General features: G+C 39.1%; 1 protein-coding gene across 6 annotated transcripts in view; it reads left to right on the top strand.

Annotated features, from left to right (window-relative positions):
• Positions 1–24,110, top strand: part of ARB2A (ARB2 cotranscriptional regulator A) — a 263,468-nt gene that overhangs the window by 194,894 nt on the left and 44,464 nt on the right. The gene's annotated exons all lie outside the window — the stretch shown is intronic.

The raw sequence follows: 24,110 nt of genomic DNA, 5'->3' as shown, positions 1-24,110 counted from the left end.
GGGAAGAATGACCTCCCTGCTCCTGCTGGCCACACTATTCCTGATACAGGCCAGGATGCTATTGGCCTCCTTGGCCACCTGGGCACACTGCTGGCTCATGTTCAGCCGGCTGTCAACCAGCACGTCCAGGTCCCTTTCCTCCTGAGCACTGTCCAGCCACACCGTCCCCAGCCTATAATGTTCCAGGGGGTTATTGTGGCCAAAGTGCAGGACTTGGCCTGGACTTATTGAACTTCATCCCATTAGATTCTGCCCATCCATCCAACCGTTCCAAGTCCCTCTGCAAAGCCCTCCATCCCTCTAACAGATCGACACATGCTCCCAGCTTAGTATCATCTGCAAATTTGCTAATGAAAGACTCTAAACCCTCATCCATGTCATCAATAAAATAAAAATATTAAACAGGAGAAGAGAATGCTCTGGAGACCTTGGAGCACCTTCCAATGTCTAAAGGTAATACAAGAAAGCTTTTTACAAGGGCATGGAGTAATAGGCTTCAAACTGAGAGAGGGCAGGTTTAGGTGAGCAAAGACAGGAAAGAAACTCTTTGCTTTGAGGGTGGTGAGGCACTGGGACAGTTCCCTAGAGAAGTTATGGATGATCCATCCCAACAAGTGTTCAAAACTAAGTTGTATGCGGTTTTTTGGAAGTTTGTGCAAACTCCCCTGATGGGGGTTTGGAACTTCTAAAATTCCTATCTCTTACCCTCTTTAATTTCAGCCATAATTAATGACTTCTGTTAGACTTGAGGTTATCTTCTGTCTCAATCTTAGCCTACCTTCCTAATGGAAGCAAATCAAAATATATCTATTCTGTCTCAGAGGAGATGGATCTATCTAAGACATAAGAAAATCTAGGGTTGAGAAAGATGAAGACTTCAAAGCAGTCTGTACATTAAATGTCATCACATAAAAAGGAGTAGGGTTGGGAGTATTTCTGGCTAAGAGGCTGGAGTTCGGCTTGGAATTTGACAGAGACAGTGGAATAGATGCTTTAATGACAGGTTGCACTGCATTACTGCTAACTATAGTTGTAGTTTATGCTGTGTCTGAGACCTTACAACATTTCTCCTAGTTCTGGAGCAGGGAGTTCAGAAGCCCATCTTATTGGAGCAACTGCTGGGCAGGAATAGCTGAAAGTGGGGATGGGAGAAAGCAGATCCACAGATCTGCATTAATCTCTGATGCTGTTCAGGAATTAAATCACTTTGGTTTCAGGATAGTGGCTTGAACTTCACCCCAGGAAAGGTATTGTGGTAAATTTTGCTGGGTAAACATGGCATTTGTTTTTCTGAATCCTGTTTGTATTCCTTAGCCTACGTCTTTCTGCCAGTGAAAGTTTGTTATTTAGGAGAGATGATTAAACTTCTCAGTATTTTGCCAAAGTGGATTTGCACCAACACTCATTTAAAACAATCAAGTGAAGATGTTGTAATATTAGTAAAATGAATTGGCTAATCAAATATTTTTAAAGCCTTCCTAGGTGGCCCCCAAAATCGCTAGTTAGTCTGTTAACAGTTGCAGCCAATGTAGTTAAAACATTGTGAAATAAGGAAATTATAACTTAAAAGACAAGCAGTGGAATGAAACACTGATAGTAATCAAGAAAAGTTCTATTAACAGAAGAGCCTAGACTTATATATATGTCTATTTAATAAGAGAAAAAAGTGTAAGAATTAATTAATACAGCTGAATAAAGTAGCTTCAGGCTGGTAGAAGAAAAACAAATTTAATTTTGGGGGACGGGTATGATGTGTGCTGATGGTGCTCTTGAGTCTTCAGATAGTATTTTCTGGTACCAAAAATCAAGATTGAACTCTGTATTATATACCAAACACTTAATTACATTTAGGTAAGCCAAGCACAACTTTTTTGTGTGTTTTGTTTTTTGCTTTGAATTTAGAAAATATCATTACTAGCCCTTTGTTTGGGATACAGAGTAGACAGGGTTGACTGATGAGGTGGTTAAAAAATGGTTTATTGCAAAATCAGTCTCATGGAAGGGCAAGGCCGTAAGGTTGTTGCATCCATTCATGCCATAACGTCAGAAGCTGAAAGTACATCAGAAGCTGTTATAACTTTTGTTACAATGTCTTTTATAAATTTCTTATCCAATCAGCTACTTCCACAAAGCTCACTAGCATCTTCATAAACCAATCATTATTTGCTACATTTTACGTTATTTTTCCTCTCTTTTTATCTCATCATATAACTCTACAGAAACTTATTGCTGTATCTTCTATTTTTTACCAATTCTATAACAAATTCTATTGCTAGACATAGAGATTTTCTATCTTGCTTAACATATTTATTCGCTTACATCAGACATATTTCTGCTTGCTTAAAACATATTTCTGCTCAAACTACAAATCTTCATTCTTACTTTGTGTCTGTTTCACTTTTCTATTCTAAAGCTTCAAGCCTTCTCCAAGGTCTTAGGTCAAACACTGTATCCATCTCCATCTCTGAGCTTGAATGTTCAAGGCCTTGGGAGCTCTTTGTGCTTGCATTTCCCACAGCCCTTCTGACAGAGCAGGTGTGCAGCCTGTGGCCCCACACACAAGTGCACTGATGAGGTACAGCTCTTCTTGCAAAGTTTGTGTTGATACCCAGGAAACAATGAATTCCCATTGGATAATTGCAGTAGTGGTTTCTGTTGGCTTTGCCTAACAGGTGACTCCTGCCTACTGTTTTAAGAGTTCAGTTGTGTATTTCCATAGAAAAGCCTGTCTATCTGCAGATGCACCCCATGCTGAGCAGATCCTGCGTTCAAACAGGAGGCTCTCCAGAGAGGTCAGATGGACTCTCCAACACCACAGGGTCTGTGTGCAGGGGTAATTGCATTAGTGAGGCTTGTGACAGCTGTAGGGAAGGATCAACTTATTTCTTCCTGCTTTTTTTCCTCAGCACCTCACTACAGTTCCACTCCTACACATTTATGTATCTTGCTCATAAAAAACAAGGCAGAAGGAACCATAAACTATATTAAGTGCTGAGACAATACCTGGCTCATACTCTTAGCAGCTTTTAGCCCAGTGTACCAATGCTTCTCTTTTTTTTTAGTTTACTGTAGTCATTTAATGAGGACTGTTCTGGACTATTTTCTGATATTAGTGTTTCATGACCAGGGATAGGTGCCCAGAAGTACAAGAAATAGGAACAAAACCATGCACTTTTTAAATTTAAGCAATTAAGCAATTATTCCATTCTATTAAAAATGTTATTTCTGCATTCACTAGTCATTCATGGGTATTAATAGTACATTAGGCAGTGTTTACTGTAAACCTCTTTGCATTTTATGTCTTCATATGCATGTAGTTCTGTTAATAAAAACTTTGGATTTCAGGAGAAGAGATAAAATGCTGAAGTTTTTTTGTCAAGATGGCAGGTTCCTGTGTCTAGCTACCTGTTAATTTAAGGTATTTGCAATATTAATAAGCGGAGGATGCAGGAATCTTCAGTGTGAAGCTTGCTTCATCACCCATGTTAACATTCTCATCTGCTGCTAAAACTGGTCCTGCACTTCCATTTTTGCTCCTCTACCTGAATGGGAACTCGAAATTATTATGGTAACTTTGAAACATCAGACTGTCATAGCCACAGCTCTGGTGGTAGCTGCACTAAGTCCTGCTTTAACTTATGTCTTCTTGGCTTGGAAGTAAGTAGCTTTTTCCCTATTCCTGATTCTTCAAAGGAACTCTGCTTTTATACTCCTGCTCAGTCTCGGGTGTTGCAGACAGCTTTTCATTTTACACATTTTCATGTGTAAACCTAGCTGGATGTGAGCTCCTGTGTTGTGCTTAGAGTAGCTTAGCTCTGCAGTGCTTTGGAAAGGACAAAGTCTATACAGACTTGTTGAATGATATTGCAGATTCTGATCTGGGGTGCCAGAGACTCAAAAGTGAGCATGAAAATGTGAATTGAAAGCATTGACTTGAATTGCCAGATGTTGCTTGTGTCAGGGAGTTCAATAACACTCATTCATTTACTGTTGTACAAAATCGTTACATGTACTTGAGGCAGTACTGATATTGGAGAAACAGTTTCATCAAAAATTATTCTTGTACTCAAACATATCTATTTATCATTGCAATTTTTAGACTAGAGTGAACTAGTTACTTGTTGTCCCTAAGGCAGTCTTTGTGGTAATAATGAATAATTTAAAATATTACACTCAGATATTTCCTATTAAGCGTTTGACAGCTATTAGACTATTGTGACTATTGCTTCTGATACTACTCAAGGCTGTCTCATTAGTGCCTTATATATCCATATCTGTCTGCACATTGGCAGGTGTTACTCCAGTGCATGATTGCAAACTCTCCTAGAGCTCAACACCTGAAAGGAGGTATTACCTGAAAGATGTCCTCCAAAATTCAGTAGCAAAATCTTCATCTGTATTGACATAAAATCCAAAAGATTTTTCACATTTCAGCTTTCATTTTCAATTAGAATTGAGATTCAGATTTGGATTTGGATTTGTTCAAATTTTTCAAAAAGTTCCATTTCAGTAGAAATCTTTCCTTTTTTCACAAATGTATGTAGTTTAGGCTGGGAAGGATATTTAGATCAATTATTGTCCACTTTTAGATACAGGTCTTTAACTTTTGAACAGATACGATACTGAAATTTGAAACTAATTTGGTGAAAATGTTTCTTCCACTAAGTCATTCAGCCTTGGCTGGAAGAATTCAAGAGATGGGGAATCCATTGCTCCCTTCCCTTTATCATCTGCAAACTGTTAAAAAGATTGGCTCATTTCTGGTTTGGCTTTGTCTGATCTCAAGTTCCAAACATTAGTTCTTGTTGTGCCTTTTCTACACTAAATTAAAGAGCTGTTCAGTACATTTGCTTTTTGTCCCTGTGAATTACATACTGGCATTGAGCCAACACACCATTTTCTTTTGAGGAACGTAATAGATTGAGTTCTTCAAGTCTCAGTGCAAGTTAATATCTCCAGGTTTCAAATGCTTTCATACATTTCTCTGTAGCATCTCCAGTCATTCAACTTCTTTGAGAGAGACTTGTCTACATCTTACCAATGTAATATCAAATCTTTGCTACCTGATTTTCTCCCATTTCATTAGGCAACAGTTACATTTGACCCTTTTATCACCGTACTGTAAAGAGTCAGTTTAGGAGGAACTTGCCCTTTCTAGAGCTGCTGCTTTTCATCTCAGTTTTAAACTAGTGCTAGGAAACATTGCAGGTAGCTTTTTTTTAAAAATAAACCAAACAAATACACTAACATGAAAAAAAAAGAAAGAAGGGCATCACCTTTCTTGTTAATAACCATTCCCTCAATCTTCACATTTACATGAGTTTTACCAGCAGCAAATTTGTATATATTTCCTGTGTGGTTGAATAGCCATAGGACACTCCAGCAATAACGTCTCCATTCGATAGTGGTTTCTCCATGGTAGCTGCATTTGCTGATTAATTAGTCTCTTTCCACTTAGAAATTTGGAATAATACTGACTTTCAACACTTTCTTACAAGTAAATGATTCTAGAGTTGTTCTATTTGTCCTCTCATGAATTTATGAAACATTGACCAATTTCTGCATAAGTTGAAGTTTTAGATAAGTAATGAAGTTGTAATTAAGTTCCTTCAACTTTTGTGGTAATAGTTTACAACATAGAGGAAGAAATGAGGAATGTATCTTCCTAGTAAAAGAAAAACATTTTAATATCTCTCTTGAAAGATGAAGGGGAGTAACTCACATGCTAGACACAGTACCTGGAATCAAAGAAGCTGACAAAGCAGCAGTTATCACCAGTCACAGGTGATAACTGTTACAGGTAAGGGCTCCAGTGTAATGACAGTCTGGAATTTTCATGGGAAGCCTGGGAAGAGCAAAATTTAGTTGCTAAAAACAAAGGGTAGATAGAGCACTTTTAAAAATGCTTGGCAAAGTTGACATAATTTTTCATCCTCCCAGAATGTTCTTGGGGAATAAATCAATTGCCTGACAAAAAACTGAGTATACTCTATTTTCATAAAAATCCTTATCAGCTAAACATGTTAATTCATCAAAGTGTGAAACTGAGTTTATTTGTTTAGGAGTTATTTTCCAGTAAGTTGCATTGGCTTGAATTAATTACATTTTTGTACCTTAATTCCGCATTAGTAGATTCCAGTATCACAGCATTGTCGTTGTCAAAGGGATTTTTACTATGTATTAACCTCATCCCCCCGCCCAGAGTAGGAGTAAACATTCTTATATTGCTTCCTGAGAGGTGCTCATCTTCTTGGTTCTTTCCTTTCTGTTGTGTAATGTGACTTCCTCTATGGGAAGTCTCTTCCAAACTTCTAGTTTTAGTCATCTGTTTTTCCTTGGCACAAGCATACAACCTCAGGAATAGCTGAGTAAACAGAAATCACCTTCAGAAAAGAGACTTGTTCTTCCTGCCCATAGTACTCGGGGTAGGAAATTATGGAGCTAGATATCAATTTCTTCTTTATTTGTCTTGTGATTTATGTAAGGCTACCTATGCAAATAGTTTTCTCTGAAATTTCGGGTTAGGATTTTCCCATCTTCAATATCTTCCCTGCTGTTTTAAGCATTATTTTAAATAAACATCCATAGCTAGTTAGCTGATTTATGACCCTTGAGTGCAAACTCAGGGGTCAAAGAATGTGCTTCATCAAACACTTTTCTTTTTGTTTTTTTGTCCTGGATTCCCAAGCAAATTGTATTCTATTTGCCATCTGTATGGCAGTTGCCTTCTGTTAAGCGGGCAGTTTTCCTCATCTCTTCCACACCCAATCCCCCTCTGGGGAGCCATCTGCTGATAACAGGCTACTGAATGTCACTGCATGACTGATAAGAACAATAGCATCCCATTGCGAGATGCTCTGCCCAGAGGGAAGAGCCAAGCATTCCTACCCAGATATAATCTTAAGGTTCTGGAACACCAGCACAGCTTCTCCACTGGATTTCCCAGAGGAACAGCTGCCTCTTCCACTGGATCTTCAGAGGAAGACTGCATCCTTTTCTACAGGATCCCTGCTCCAACAGAACCACACCTCACACTTCACGAAGACTGCAGCCACATTTCCAATTGGACTGCTACCAACACCCTGACCAACAGAGTGTCAGGTTGTGTTCTGACTCTGTCAGTGTTGTTTTAGTTTACCGCATTGTTTATTTTATTTTTTATTTTCTTCCCTAATAAAGAACTGTTGTTCCTGATCCCATATTTTTGCCTGAGAGCCCCCCAGTTTCAAATTTATAACAATTCAGAGGGAGGTGGTTTACATTTTTCCATTTCAGGGGAGGCTCCTGCCTTCCTTAGCAGACACCTGTCTTCCCAAACTAAGACATTTTTCAAATACATATATTGAACAATTTCTTACCTTATTCTGCATTGTTATTTACAGTTTCACCAGCTCCATCTGCAAATGGATGCATTTTTGCTGTGGAATGCATTTGTTGCTTGTGGATTTTGCTACGTTTGCCAGCCATACATTGTTTGTACTCAGATAACTTCATCTTTCTTTATAATATTTAGCTGATTTTAATTTTTCCTATATTCCTTAACCGATTTCACTTTTTTGCTAAACCAGGGGAACTAATGCTGTTAGGTGTTCTTTTGTCATCCAACAATTTTCTAAAAATACCATTCATTCATTTACGTTTAAATATCTCATCTTGATTAAATTTACCGATTTTATTCCTACTTTGTAGAAAAAATACCCTTTTTGAAGCTCCAAGCATGTGTGTTGCCAGCAGAAGCTTCTCTCTGTTCAGTCCTATCAACCTCATGAGGTCAAGTTCACAGGCCCCAGGCAGCCAGCCACTTGTCTTTAACCAATCAAACCACTGCCCACAGTAGTAGAGTCATGGAAGGTATTACACAGTTTTGTCTATGAGCATTGTTCATTGTTTTTGGGAACTCTTAATATTTGTGAACGACCGATGTCCATCTCCTGAAGTTATACCTTTTCAGGGTGAAAAAACTCTCCATGCATTGCAGACGTATGCCTTGGAAGAAACTTAGCCCATTCACTGTTTTGCCAAAGTTGTCTGTCACAAAGCTCCTCATCTTCTCCTGGGCTTTTTTCATGTATTAACTTATATCACAATAGATCCAAGATCAGATTTTATCACTATTGTTAATAACAGAGCACCATATCCTCATCACTTCTATGCACTTGAATTAGCCTAATAAGGTAATAAGATAAACCTAGATAATAAGCAACTGTTTGGTACTCTGGGCATATAAATTATTTGAACAGCCATCAGTAATGCCAGTTATGTCAAATTGGACTTGATGACTTTGGTTAGACAACAAACAAGAATTGGAAAAACTAGCAGTGGCATAGCATTAATTTCATCATTCCTTTTCTTTTTATTTGCCAGATAAATTTATTTGCAACACATGGAGATTAAATTTATATTATCTTTGCCTTCTTAGCACCCTGCCCTCAAACTGCTAATGTAACACTTTTCTGACTGTTCCAGCTACCTCTCAGCTGAAAGGATTAGTTTACCAACCTGTGATATAACCAAAACATGAGAAACATAGAGCTCCAAAATGCCATTTTTAGAGACCCTTTTCACAGTCTATTTGTACTTTAAACATCCTCCTAGGAAGAAGCATTTGGGGAGGCCCAATTTACTGTAGAAAAGGCTTGTAATTTTCTAATAACCTACATTAGCAACAAATCTTGTCATGTTGATACACAGGGACAGTTAAGAGACTTGTTTTAAAAGCATTGTGATTATTATATAGTTAATAATAATAATAATAATAATAATAGCAGACAAGTGCTAAGAATTCAAATGCTGATTGGCTACACAGATAGTGTTAAGGACAAGGCTAATTTAGGCAGTCACTTTATATTCTTATATTACAACAGAAACCAAACCCTATGAAATAATTATTTGTCATATGCATCTTAATAGTATGAATAATGATGTGTTCCAATGAATACTTTAATTTAATGAACAACATTCAATAAGCAGCATTTTTTATCTATATTCCAATTCTTATGTGAAAGACATTTCCCCACACATTAATTGTTTTATTTCTGATAGGTTTGCAAGACATACCTTAACATACAACAGCTTAACAGAGAAATAATCTACATGGTTAATAGAGTAGACCATTTTAGATTATATTCATTGCCACTGCTGTGGTTCAGTAGTCAGTTTGAAGACAAAGGTCATGTACTTTTAAACAAACAATGTTAAGTGTCCATCAGTGCTTTTTAGAACAAGCCTTATACAAATGAGGAAATGTGTATAAAAGTTCTTATGACTTCACCTGAGATTTTTGTTAGTATATTGTTTGACATTATACATGTTACAAAAGGCACACCATAGAATTCATAGTACATATAAATAAACCCCACATGTATTTGAAATCTGAAGGCCAATTTTGACTCTTAAATACTTACATGATGATCTGTTTGAGTCTGGCAACCTTAGCTCTGATTTTGCCTTTCTGGACAAGGCAGGTCATCTTTTATTACCATCTTTGCCTCCAGATGATCAGTGCTATTATGTCATGGTTTAAACTATATACTGAACTGGGTATTAAACTGGAAGGGCTTTGCATGGAAGAAACCATTCCTGTCTGAAGGTGTGCATGCTGTGTCTTCTCCAACAGGATTTTTCCACTGCAGCTGTGCATGCAACAGAAACAAATGAGAACATAAACATATCTCAGAACACTTGTGCCACAGAAGCAGACATCACTTTTTGGTTTTAGAGAAATTGAACTTCAAGGATTCATCCTTACTCTGAGTAATTACATTTGAATGCTTGCTGTTTGGTTAAGTTGGGGACAGAGTTCTAGACATCTGTTTATTCAACTTGGTCCATTCAATGAAATCTGTTCCCTATTCCACGAAGGAAACCTCCCCAAAATACTGTTTTTCCTTCCTGTTATCTCTGGGTGACAAGAAAGAGAGACCACAAACACCCAGTGAAGATGGCACCAAAATGTGATGGACTTCCCCACCAGCCAAATGCCATAGGTTGTTCTCATTGAACCAACCAAGCAAGAACATACCTTAAACAAGGAAATTAGATGCAAAGTGGTTGTTAACACCAGTTATCACCAGCCTGTGATAAATGTGGGTTAACTGGAAAACAGATACCATCCAGGAGTCTGTCATGTTGCATGATGTCAATAGAAAATGCACTCACATAATCTTGGGAATGTCAGCTCCCCATACTTCTCTCCATCCTTGTAGACGATGTCTTTCTTCCAAAGCAGCTCAGAGCTCAGCAGGGAAGTGAGGACTTTTTCTGTTATTTTGTGGGTTGATCATAAAGTTTGTGTTTTATAAAGCTTTAGAAATTCCAGGTGAAATGGAAGTATGAGCATTTGTATCACCTGCTGTCAGACTGTCTCACTTTAAGAGAACTCTGCTACACAATACAGGCAAGTCCTGGTTTCTGCCAATTTGTGTCTTCACTTGGAACAGCATTTTTATTTATATGGTTTTAGCTGTATTCACAGCTTGTAGATTGCATCTGCAGGTAAATAATGTTATCTTGGTAACAGAGGTACAATCACACCCAGGTGAATTGATTTGTCATCATCCAAAGCTATTATCAACCATGTAAAATTTATTCTTTGTAGAAATGAGGAAGTAGAAATTGGTTTTGAATAGTTATTCTTTCCATACACAGGCTCTTTCATATTTTGTTAATTCTGGTATGGCTTTTCTGTGTGACATGTCTTTTTCTAAACTTTTTCTCTGATTTCATGCCTGACTTTTTGATCTACTAAGTGATTTACTGAAGCTCTACAAGTGATATTTCATTCGCCAGGGAGACTGAGCTGAGTGCTGTCCCCAGATTTGATACAATATTGTGTTAGAATTAATATGGATATTGATGCAAAATTAATGCAAATAGACTCAACATCTAATCCCACACTCCCTCACTCAAGTTCACTGGCAGCAACAGCAAGTTAGTTCTTTGATTTCAGTGCTGGATATGCAATATTTATGAAAGGTTGCACTTTACAGCTTTACTTTGGTTAGCGTTACTCCAGCACACATTAAAACAGTTTTTGGAACTGAATTTTTTCCAACACTGTTGTCAGACCCAACTGAGACAAACCAGAGTTTGGGCTTTGATATATCTAGTGGTTTACCCCAGTAAAAGCTACACCACCAGCTTCCTGAAGGTGCAGAATGTAATTAGCATTTTGCCAGTTGTAACAGTACAGGACCATGCAGGACACTGCTCACAGTTGTAAGTGCCTATGATGTGCAGCACAGCATTTGACCATTTCACCTCTCATTTCTACTATATATGTCTGCAGAGTCTGGCTTGAGTGCACTATTAGAATGTAATTGGTATAACTAACAACTAATATGAAAGAGCAGGATAGAAGTCATCACCAGACTTCAAAGGTTTTAATAGGTTGGTGGGCAATCTTTCCCCTTGTGTTGTCTGTTGTTCTATCTTCTGAGAATGGCTGAAATCTTCAGTGACTCTAACCTTGACATGTTAGTCTCCTGTACTTTAGTGCTCACATATAATTTTCTTTTATTTCTGTCTATTTAGACAGGTATGGTCTTTCTGATCATAAAATCACAGGCTCATGAAGTGGTTTGCATTGCAAAGGACCTTAAACATCTGGTAGTTCCTGCCACTCACCATGGGCAGGGACAGGTGTCTCCCTTTTCCATTCAAATATGTGTGGCCAGGTAAACAGCTTTTTGATGAGTAGTAAAGACTGTTTAATAATTTTAATCTTCTTGCCCCACTAGCTTCATGGAAAATGGTTGTTTTGATACACTTTCTGATGTAGGTTGTGTATGACACTTGAGGCATTGGCTTAGCTGTTAAAATAAATTGGACGTTGTAAAACCATTTTCAAAAGATAAGGCTTTTGTGAGTTGCTTTCTTAAACCTAACTGTCCAAACATAGTTTGGTTTATATTTTCACTGAACATAAAAGCTCATACTGTTCAAGTGTGCAATTCAGTGACAGTCTACATTATGGGGAAAAATCAATAGATATTCCCCTGTGGTTTTTTGGTGGGGGAGACAAATATCCATCAAGAAAACTTGCCTGTTCCTGGTGGGCTTGATTTTCTTCCCCTTGGACTCAGTATCAATCCCATCAATCCCAATGTGTATGGCTGAACAATAGTAGAGCCTCTTTCCCAGGCATCATGCAGTCACTTCTCCTGAAGCAGTGGGCAGACCAGAGGAGGATTATTTCCTCCTTATCACCTCGTGGATGCTTTGTCTCAGGACAGCTGTGGCAGCTGTGTTGTGTGAACAGGAGACAAGCAGCCTTCCCTGGGTACACCAGCAGAGATGATTCTCTGGCTTACAGTCTCAGCCCTTTGCTGCTCCAGCATCCCACCCCGTGGTCCCACATGGTGTCTGAGCACTGTAGATCTGGGGAGGAAGATGCTCAGAAACATTTCAGCAATGCAAAATAACATGCAGCAATCTGCTTGTCTCCACCAAATCAAGCATGGGTGTAATTATCCTTTTAACCAAGACACTTTAAAATATACCAGGAGTGACTGAGAGGGAGTGAGAGCAGTCCAATGATAGATTTAAAGTTCAACAGAGGGAAAAACAATCATACAAGGATTTTACAAGCAATGACACTTGGATGGTATTTGGGAAATCTTTTTCTTTCAAGACTATCTTGCAATTTACTATGGGAGTAGCACATCAAAGCTGCACTGACTTCAAAGCTTAGAACCACTTACAGCTTCCAGCTATTACTAAAACCTACCACTTCACCCTGCCAGCAGCTCATCTCAGCTGCCTCTTTAAGTTACACCCATCTACTTCCTGCGTTCTGATTTTGGGGAGGGGAAAAAAATGGCCAGAAAAACTTGTAAATTAAATATAGCTGTTCGCAGTGGAGCAGTGTCAAAGTCAGGGGAAAAGGCAAATGAAGGCATTAAGACATTAAAGATTTAGTACAAACTCAACAGTGATTTACATATGCACGCTCTCATTTGGCTGACTCTAATAAAGCTGTCTGCTTTGAGGAAGTTCCCTGTGAGAGTGTTACCCCGGGGTAACAGCCCCTGATAGAGGGGCTGTGCAAGCTGTGTGGGCTGTTGTTGAGGTCCAGATGTTACCTGTAGCTTGACATAACCAGCCATGGCACTCCAGGATATCTTCACATATTCACAAATATTCACATACAACGAAATAAGTTCCCATCCCTGTTCCTGCTGATGTACCTCAAAACAGTATGCCACAATGATGCAATGATTGCACCATTTATTGCTGCAGTGTTGTTGATTCTTTTGTATTAGTGGTAGAGATCTTGGAGACAACATTTTTGTATTTTATATTTTGGGAGTCCCTGAAAAAATTCAATTGTAGTAGCACAGGGCTGTGCTACATTCTCTGAACTGACAGAAGAAAACTAAAATGTACCAGAATAATAATTTATTGTAGTATTAATATTGTTCAACACTTTAGATTGGTACATTGTTATTTTCTGATCGGGAGATTTATGCCCGGGGTTTTTTTAAATGGTACTTTAATTTCTGAATACAATTTGTCTTGCAGATGACATATTAATGGGAAGTTAGGAGCGAGTGTGATCCTTGAGTGTCTTTCATATAAGAGTTTTTATATTCGGTACAGATCAATGACATACTCTAAAGCTAAATGCCATTAATCCATTTACAGACATTCTTTGCAACAAAGAGAAATTACCACTGAAAGAACCAATCATTTGTTAAGGAGAATTTCTCTGTTTCCTTACATAGTCTTATATTTTCAAAATGCCTTTGCAGGTGTTGAAAGTTGATTTTTTTTCCTTTATTTCTTCCCGTTACAAGGAAGGATTTTGGCAGTACTGGGGATGCTGGTGGCTTGTCCCAACTGAGCTGGGACAGCAGAGATGGCCCCACATGGAGCCAACCTGCTGTTTGTGGCCACAGTGTCCCATCAGGGGGTTGTCTTATCCTCACCCACACACACAAATTACGTGCTTCTGCATCAGACATGTGGCAGATCTCAGTACAGAAATGGGAAGGCAGACAATAGACTGTTTTGCCTGGATGGTGGTTGCCGCTAGATGTAAATAATTGAATTATTGTGTACCACAATCAGTTGACAAAAAAGTATTCTAAAAAGCTGACGTATGAAAAAATTATACAGGGACTTTTGTTAAATCTGTAATGTATATATGGATAGTGTATGTTCTCTCTGAAGAACATGGCTCTGCTTTAAACTTGTAGAGGGATAGATGGGAGCTTCCTGGCTGGCTGATGTTGCAATCAAAAAGTAAGGTTATTTGTAATAATTGTAGACGCTCCATCAATACATTTATTTATTTTGCTGTGTGATAGATTTTTTGTCTTCTTAATATATGCATTTCTCTCAAATAAACTGTGCAGACTAGTAACAGCACAGTAATTTGAAGTTCATTGAAAATACAGGAGGACATCATGTCTCCTGTCCTTATGTTAAACTTGGTATATTAACTTTCTTGCACAGCTTGCAGCATAGGCGTGTGATACACAGCCATGGCAAGGCAGGCTAACCACATACAAATTCATGAAGTACTGCTGGATTAGCAGGAACCAACAAGGGTGTGCAAGCATGGGACCATGATTTCTGTAACTTTTCATTTATAACTTAATCAATTAAAATAACAAGTTTGGATTTTGTTGTCTGCAAATAAATATTCACAAGTCATCTGCAGAAGCTATTGTTTCATATGCTTACTTTCACAACATAAAAGTTGTGTCAGTTAGCTGCAGTACATCCACAAGGAGAGCTGGACTTGAAGTTACAGATCAAATATGTAAGGATCCAAAAAATTATTTTAGATTAGCACAGAAAATTCAGGAAACAGTAGTGAATTCTTTAACTCACCTGTTTTTTATCTAAATTTACCATTATTATTCTTTATATATGCTTTTCCTTTTTAATATTTTGTTTCCTTCAAGCTCAAAGATGGCAAGATTAGGGAAGCAATAGGCACTGCAGCCTACATTTAAATTTACTTGTGATATGGTGGTATGGAAAGTGTTCTTCTGATGTCATGCTGGCTTGATCCTCTGTCCACATAATTAAACCTCCTTTAACAGCTCCATTATAGTGTTCACCTAGCTTGACTTCAAAGAGCAGTGAAGCTACATAAAGAGAGTGAGCTGCAACTATGCTGAGTGGGTTACTCCTGGTTACTTAGAAATGCTAATGCCTTCTCTGCTGTGTTTATGAAGTTACCTGTTTGTTGTTCTGCAACTCTAGAATTGAAAATAATAAAATTAGAGACAATTATGGAGACTAAGGTATTCTGTGATTTGAAGTAATTGCCATTCACCGTTCAAAACCTTGTCCACCCCCACCTTACCCCCTCTCCCCCCAAGAAATAATTAATTGAAGATGTTATTTTCGGGGAAAGCAAGATTGGCACTATTACTGAGGAACCTCTTGAGTGTGGTCTCCATGAGTCACTCAAGAAAAGGATGTGGATGAATGCCTGACTTATCACTCAGAGTTTATTGAGAACTAATCTGTTCAAAATGTTTGGACTAAGCTAAAACCTGGCCCGCTCATCTAATGAAAAAGGTCAAAACAGAGAAGAAAGTATCATGGTTTGTGTTAGGTGACACTGTGCCCTGCTTGTCTAATTTGATTACACAGAGCCACTGAAGCCCCAGGCAAAGCTGATTTTAGCTATAATCAGCTTCTTAACCTTTTGAGAGCTAATATAAACAGTACCTACTACTGGTTAATTATGTTGCTCTACTACATACAACAAAGTGCAAAGGAAAAAGTGTAGAACTGTAGCAACACATGTTGTGACAAGATCACTCCAGGGGATTGCAGCCCTCCATGTTTTATCTGCGCTCACTGATTTCTTTCTTTAAAATTAAAAATGGGCTATGAGCAGCGAGCATCAGTTTATCAATTGCAGGCAGCATTGCCCAGTTGTGCTACTGCTTCATCTCAAATTCCTCTTACATGCTGAAGGGATGATCTACTGCTATGGTGGTGGATCTGTTTTTTTAATTATTTAGAATTATCTTTTTTATAATTACTTACTTGTAATTAAGCATGTGTGCTCCCTTCCTCTATGATGAGCATCTTCTAGAAAGTTTTGTCATCTCTTTTGGTAGAAACACCATGTCTGTATGAGACATCAGTCTCTAGGTGAGATAAAAGGGATATATTTTCATTTCAGATTTTGCATATACATATGTAGGCAAGAAGTAAAAATCTGAGGCACAAAAACTGGGTCTTTGAAGAATCTGTGTATCCTAGCTTTCTCTGTGTTTTTGTTCATAGGCTTCCTCTAGTTTGACAGAAAATTTGTGTTTCCATGAACTATAAAACCTTGGGAAGATTCCTAAGCCAGTGGGTTTTCAGTGTATTTTAAATTTTTCTGACCTGTGCTGATGCCTGGTGTTCATATGAGGAGGACTTGATCTACTGATCATACATACTTGCTTTTCTTATATTCTTGCTGCTCGGAGTTAGCATGTTGCCTCTGGGTTTTCCACTCTGTAGAAAGTATGTCTGTTTTACTTTTTCTGTCCTACTGTTGTTGTCAGCAATCCATCATTCATCTCCAAAAGTCTGCTCAGAGTAGCATCCCTAATGACTTATCATTATGAACAGCATTAACATGGGTGTTGCAGGGTAGCCTTACGCTGCTCATGTGCTGTTTTGACTCAGTGGGGGTGTCAGCTGTGGTAACCCAAACAGTTATTGTATTCCGTACCTATTTGTGCCCAAAATTGTTTCTGTCTCTCTATGACCCTGCCGCTGGGAAACGGAGGGGAGTTGGGGTGGGGAGGGGTGTGGTGGTATGGTTTCTGCCACTTTTAAAGTCTGCTCGGGCAAGCCAAGTGTGCTCTGTCATGGGGTGGGTTTTGCCTCACTGGCTTCTTAGTTTCTGCTTAGGCAGAGGCTTTTCCTTTTTGGCTTCTCTTTTTGGGGTTTGGGGTTTTTCCCTCATCTCAGAAAGACTTCAGTTAAAAGTTTTGAGCTGCCTGGAGGCAGCTGGAGTTCCATAGGTGTCTGCCCGCTGCTGCTGCCCGAGCAGGGGCATCCCCGCTCCCACTCGCCCTCGGCACCCAGCCAAGCAGAGGAGCCCACGGAGTCACCCCAGCCCAGACACATTCTGAGCCTGCTCCTGCTTGTCTCCTGACGACAGAAAGGCAAAGTCCCTCCATGTGTTCTGGCCTGGACCAAGTTTCCTGCCATCATCAGAGCATGCCTGCTGCCTTTCTCAGCAGAACTTGGCAACTGGAGAGAAAAGCAGGGCGGTGAGGGAAGACTGACACCAGCTTTCTCTTTGTCTTCCAAACTGTGCACTCAGGGGCATCCCCAGCATTTTGGGTCTCTCTCTGTTCTGGGTAGTCCACAAGGTTTTGCAGTTTTGTATCTGGTTATTATTTGCTTTTATTTCTTAGTTGTTGTTGTTTTTACTGTTAGTAAACTGTTACTTTTTTATGTATATCTGCTCATATTTATTCCTTATTGATGGAAAGGGGTTGGTTGAATCCATAAAGGGAGGCACCTCATTACAGAGTGTTCTTCAAATTGTCTTAAACTAAAACAGGGGGCATTAGGAAACTGGACCACGAGGTCTCAGCATGTTAAATGCCTTCAGGCCACCTGCTTCCTATGAAAATTGTAGTGAGCCACCATGGTAGCAGATAGATCAGCAGGGGTATATGTACACCGGTACAGAGATAGATGAGCCTTCACTTAAATCAGATACTTATTTTATTAACTAGAATTAATAATTACTACAGTTAATAAAGTAATAATAATAATAAAAACTACTGACAAAATAACTACAATGCATAATAACACAACACTTGCACATATAAAAATCTTGTTGAGTGTATGTATACAAGGACATACACAAGTTATTTACAAGGTCAGAGTTGGTTTCCTTTTTCAGGCAATAACTGTAAGGTTTACCTTACACATATTTATCCATAGCAAAAGTACAATGTGTTGAGTAGAAATTGGGCCAACTACTAGTGTCTGAGCATCAGAGAGATGGCAGATTTAGTTAGCTGAGTCTCTGCATGGATGTGAGTGGACCCGTGAGTTCTGGACAGGAATGAGAAATCGCTTGAGATCTGCTGAATGATTTGGTGATAAGACCTTCATCTCAGCCCCATGGTTTTCTACAGGAAAGGGATATGCATAAGGAAACTGAGGCTGACTGTGACCCCTTCAGGTTTCTTGTAAATTTTTTGGCATTTCAGTATCTAGCTATACAGGTTGTCTCATGTTTTGATGGCTCTTCACAGTCTGGCAGCTGTGTGCACAGCTGGGTTACTTCAGGCTGCGCCTTACATTTCCCTGTGGGAGACTTGTACAAGTTGTTCTGCAAGCACAAAGATGACCTCATCTCTTGGTTGCAGATAATTTTTTCTGAGGTTTCACATGGGCTGTGTTTTGTCTCTGCAGCCATCATGTAACACTTTTTCTGACCTACAGTAACCATCTCCTTCTGGTTTTGCTTCATAGAAGGAAAAAGAATTAATTTCAAGTATTTATTGTGTAGGTTACCATGGCATTGGTTGCATTTCCTTAATTGATAGAAATTTTCATCTCTAGCCAAACTGGGCATGATTATTCGGCAGCAGTGGTCTCTTTTTCTTCACCTTACCTCCACTAAAAAGAAGTAGGATCACTTTGTCTTCTGGTCCAGTTGTCAGAAATCATGTCTGCAAAGCCTGTCAATCTCCACACTTAGAACAAGATGTTCTCAAGGTTCCTTATTTCCTCAATGCATTCCAGTTATAAGGAAGCTTTGTGCCAAGTTTCTGCCATGTGAGTACCTACTTTACTCCAAGATTATCTGGGGACTGTTCAGGTTCAACTAATTGCCCTGGACAGAAACAGTGTTTCAAAGAGGAACGGAATGGTCTGTTCTCTGCACACCTGGTAAATGGTACAAAAAGGAATAAAAGCAGGAGAAGTTCAGATTAGACATGAACGGAAACTCTCTAGTGGTGTATCTGGGGTTACTGCCTTCAGGTGCTCCATGGAGGAGGTGTTTAAGAACAGGGCAGACAGATGTTTGCCAAAAGGGATGTAGGAGCATCAGGTCTTGCTGTGAGTCACGGCATGGACCATGCAACATCTGTGTATCTTGTTCGTGGCTGTATGAATGGGCGGAGAAAAAGAAAGCTAAGCAACTGAAAACCCAGATGGCACAGATTTTCAGGTTGTTTTTAAGCTCTTTTCATAATTTTGAACACATTTTTGCTGTCTTTTTAAAAGATTAAATAAACACTAGACAATATAATCATGCAAAGTTCTTGTAGTAATGCATAATAGAATTATTTTTTAATATCACAGATCTTTGGTTTGCTTTCTGGCAGGTGTGTTGGGTGACATTATCTATTATGTTTGTCCAGATGCAGAGGACTGACAGTTATTGATAATAGTGTCCTCTCTGGTCTGACATACAATAGCAAAAGAAGGTCTGTTAGGAGGTGTTTACCAGTAACTTACTATCCTTTGTTGTTGTTTTTGATGTCCAGAGTGTCCCCAGTCAGGGAGTGAAACAAATATCTTGCATTGCTGAGATGGTCTGTCACACACACGGAATAACATATAAGCCTTAGTAAAGTGTTTATGAACAGTTCATTTATGAATTTGTTGAATACATCTGTACAACAATCAGCTTGAAATCTGGATGTCTTTGTGAATATGCTAGCAAGAAAATAAAACGAAAAAACGGATGCATGTAGCTTATAATAAGTAAACAAACCATTTGTATGCCTTAGTAAAGCACAGAAGAGTAAAAATTGAAGTCTTGTTTGTTCATGTTAACTCCAGAACATCTTAAGGCAATTGATTTGCAGTAAGTGAAATTAGTGAAATAAGTTGTGCTGCTCAGTTAGTTCCTAATCTTACAACTTGTAAATAATTCTTTGCCGAGAACACTATTGCCTGTAACAAGAATTGTGTGGGCCGTGGCCAACTTCATTTCCACTCTGTTCCCTGGAAAGAAAGGAGCAAAGTGCTCTTGCATTTGCAACATATTCCATAGGTGGATTGGAATAATTTATGCTAGGGGGAAAAATGCATAAACCAGATCAAAACAAGTACCTTGGGAATCGTTTAAGTTTTTTTTCCTTCCATGATGTCAGGTCCCCAGACTCCTAGGATTTTGGACAGTGGGGATGCTTTAGTAAATGTGCAGTGAGAAAACTGCTAGATTTAAGATTTCTTTAATGTTACTCTCCAAAATCACCAGCCATGCTTGAAAATAGTAGTTCTTAACAGAACATGGACTCTCAGTTTGTAACTTCTAGCTGCAGGGGGCAGAGCTTATGCTTTTAGTGCCAAAAAGTTGTTTTGGTTTGGGTTTTTTATTGTGTTTGTGTCAAACTTCTTTAAGTTATGCTTTTAAGTTTCAAGCTCTTTCTGTGTTTCAGTCTTCAAGGCTTGCCATGAAAGACATAAATAGCTGCAAAAAAATCCTGAAAGCCTGTAGATTATTTCTGAATTTCTGAATCTATAATTGATTCTTTGTATTATATATAGACTAAGGAGATACTCAGTACTCAGTAGTGTCTTGATTCAATTTCTCCAAGTGAATTAAGGGTGACATCTCCAAGGGTGTAATTTTCTTTCTTTTTTAAGATTAAATAAGAGAAGACATTTTGGCCCTACAGGATTTGAGTGTGGTTGCTTTGTTTATTCAGAATATGCATCGTTCACTCAGCCATGTGGGACTTAATGAATCAGGCCAGAAACTTCTGAGCACACAAAGTTTATGTCACAGTTGATGTCACTGGGATATGAAGATCCTGAGTGCTTTTTTAGGATATGTCTAGTATCTTCTTGCGTTTGACCATCAGTTTGTGCACTAAGAGACTGGCTCAGGCAGCCTTCTCTTCTTTTCTGAAGCTTCACTGAAATCACACAATCACAGAGGTCATAGCATACATCTGTCTGCCTTTGTGGGGTGTCCTGAGTAATTTGCTTTGGTAGCAGAGTGTAAGGTTCGCATGCATTGACTCAAGCAAGGACAGCAGCAGTTTGGGTTGCTTTGAGTGTCATTCTTGCTCAGGGGCAGATGTCAATCTCTTACATAGAAGCAAACAGTTACAGGCACTTTAATAAGCCTGAAGTAACACAACAGGCCAATTTAATACCCTGATTTGTAGGCTGATTGCATGTAGCTTGCCTTCCTGCAGGAGACTCTGTGCACAGTCTCTACTCTGGTGTGGAGCTGCAGGAAAGTATAGAACAAGTCACAGACCTTCTAAGTACTTCTATTTAGATGTCTTTTTATCCTAAATTCAGTCAGAAGAGGGTTAAAACCCATTTGTCACAGCCAAAGAGAAGAGTTGGCATTATAGCATCTGGTGGGAAGAGGAGTCAGTCCACCAAAGGTGTCACTAATTTTTTGGAAGTGGCCCTTGTCATGACTTGCCAGAGCCTTAATTCATATCTCTGCTCGCCAATTCCAGATACATTACTTTTTTGATATGTTAAACTTCATTGTCTCTTGATCTGCTTGGATTTCATGATCATGAATGATAATATTAAATATAGATGGCAGTGGCTGTTGTTGCATAGATGGGAGGGATCTCAGGTCATCAGCAAGTTGTCATACCAGAAGTGAAGGAGTGATTAATGTGCAATATTGCAAATTGCAAACTACTATATCATTATTTATAGTTTTGTAGCAAGTTAGTAGTGGTCTGTATTTTATTTACTGATCAATTTCTGGTCTTGCAATTTTCGAAATAGATTTTTTTTTTTGCCCATACAGTAGTGTGGAAAAGAGACTTGGTTTTTTTTCAGCTGTCATCAGCAAGAAGCAAGAAGCCTTAAATTATTTTTTAGATCACACAATTTTTAAGTCATCCTCATTATTCCTTAGTGAATTTTCAGAAGCTGGTGGAGGCAAAAATGCATTAGCCATCTGGAAAGATACTGAGCTCAGACTGCATGTTCAAGGGTCAGTGTGCAGGCCTTCTCCTCACCCAGGTCTGCCGTAGTTGTCCTGAGCTTGGATGGGCAACAAGGAGAGAGACACCACCGTGTATGTCTACATTTTGAAATGAGGGCCATCTGCTTCAATGGGTAATACTGGATAATAGACTGTTTCATGCAAATAGTAATTCACTAGCAATTACTCTAACAGCTAGACACTGAAGGCAGATCTTACAAAAAACATTCTAAATTTGTCTCCTTGTTGTGATAGACGAGATGAATATGCAAATAAATGAATGGTATGAACATTTTGTACTCTGTCCCGTGCATTACTTAGAATTAATAAATAGGGGCTTGAAGTATGGCTTGTGAGATGCAGAGCTTTTCATGTCTGTCTACAGCACTCAACCCACAGCAGAGCCAAAACTGCTTCTGTTTGATACTGGCAAAATAATACAGAAAATATGAAATTTATATGTTTTAATAGGCAAGGGCTTGACTTCACAGCTCACAATCTAGGCATCTAAAATGTATGTTAAGACAGACTTTGTGAAGACTTTGAGGCTGTTTAACAGCCTGAGCCTCAGCCCATCCTTTTGCTGGTTACCTCCCTTCTACCAAAGTCTTCAGAGGGATATGCGTATTCCTGCAAGATGACAACATTAAACTGCAAAAAAAAAAAAAAAAGCATTTGTATTAATATGATGGCTATGTTAATTTCTGCAAATTCTGCCTCGGGGGCGGTTGCTCAGCAGAGAGGCAGGACAAGCAGCAGAGAGCAGCAGCACTTAAAACTCCAGCAGCTGAGTCTGCAGGAAGCTTGTGTGCTGGAGCCCTGAAATATGCTCCCCAGCCTGGAGCAGTTTCCAGACTGTGTGTAGACATATTGACAGAGACAGACCAAAAAAAATGCTTGTACTGAGACTGCCTGTTCTGTGTGTGTTTGGAGAGCAAGGTGCTTCAATTTTGAGGATTATAAATTGATGTGTGTTTACAGTGCAGATGCAGTAGAATACCTTTTGCAATGCAATTCAAAATCCTTTTGAATTTCTTTTTGTAGTCAGGGTCATAACTGTTCTTAGTTTATTGGGCTTGAGGCTTGGGTTTTTTTTGGTTTTGGGGTTTTTTTTTTACCTGAAGGTGGTTGAAGGCTAAAAGTTTAACAATCTCTAAACAAGGTTGTGGTCAATACAGGAGTTCTCTGCCATACAGCTCTTTCTCTACAGAAGAGATGTCTGCCTGATTTGGTAAGCTATCTGTCCTTCGCCTAAAACATTCCATATTTAGAAGCAGTTTTGTTTCTTAGTCCTTCTTAAGATCTCAAGGCACAGACAAAGCACTGCCTGCTCTAAGGGGTTTGGCAACATCGTGGAGCACTTCATGTCCCCCAGTGAAAGAAGCAGGACAGCAGAGCTGAGCTTGTCTTTCCTCTTCCAACATGCAGCTTCTTAGTAATGCTAATTTGCTTTTCCTGTTTAAATATTTCAGAGTGGGCAATCAATAGTCACAAACATCAAAGCTTAATGGGACTGCAGAGCCAGAGACATGGGGTCAGTGCTCAAAGGCTTTTCCAGAAAGTTGTAGTGGTTGGTGGCACGGGTCTTCTGGGCATCGCACCCTGCTGGAAAGCTTCAGCCTGTGGGATGCATGTGGGTTAATGTTAACCCCCCTCCATTCATGCAGTGACTTTGTGAGAGGATTTAGGTCCCGGAGCTGTACCTTGGATGTTGTGTTAAATGCTATACAGGAAACATATATCTTTTGCTTTATAGTATAGTGCAAGTGTGTCTACATACGTCATCCCTCAAGTTACTCTTCCTTCAGGCAATTTTTGTCCACTGGATGCGAGAGCGAGGTTGAGCTATAGAGCTGGGGAGATGGATATCAGCAGAAAGAGGATTATGATTTAAAAAAAAAAAAAAAATCACATGGTTTGTCCAAAGGGGATGTATCTTAAGCTGTTATGGTACTGGACCTAGAAGGGGCCTCAGGTGGCATATTCCTGTGCCAGGTATCAGAATGATGAAGCTGTAGCTCCACTGTCAAGCACTTGTCTATGCACAGGAGTGTACATAGGCACTGTCTGTATGAGTATGGAACACTGGAGATTTACAGGTGATGCAGCAGCATATGCTGGTACAGTCTTCTCAGGACAAAGATCTCAAAGGCCCATCGCTGGTGTCTCTTTGCAGTAGTCTATCTCACTTCTTTTTTCC

Source organism: Agelaius phoeniceus, chromosome Z, assembly GCF_051311805.1.
Source record: "Agelaius phoeniceus isolate bAgePho1 chromosome Z, bAgePho1.hap1, whole genome shotgun sequence".
NCBI classification, from domain to species: domain Eukaryota; kingdom Metazoa; phylum Chordata; class Aves; order Passeriformes; family Icteridae; genus Agelaius; species Agelaius phoeniceus.
This window is presented reverse-complemented; position numbering and strand designations above follow the sequence as displayed.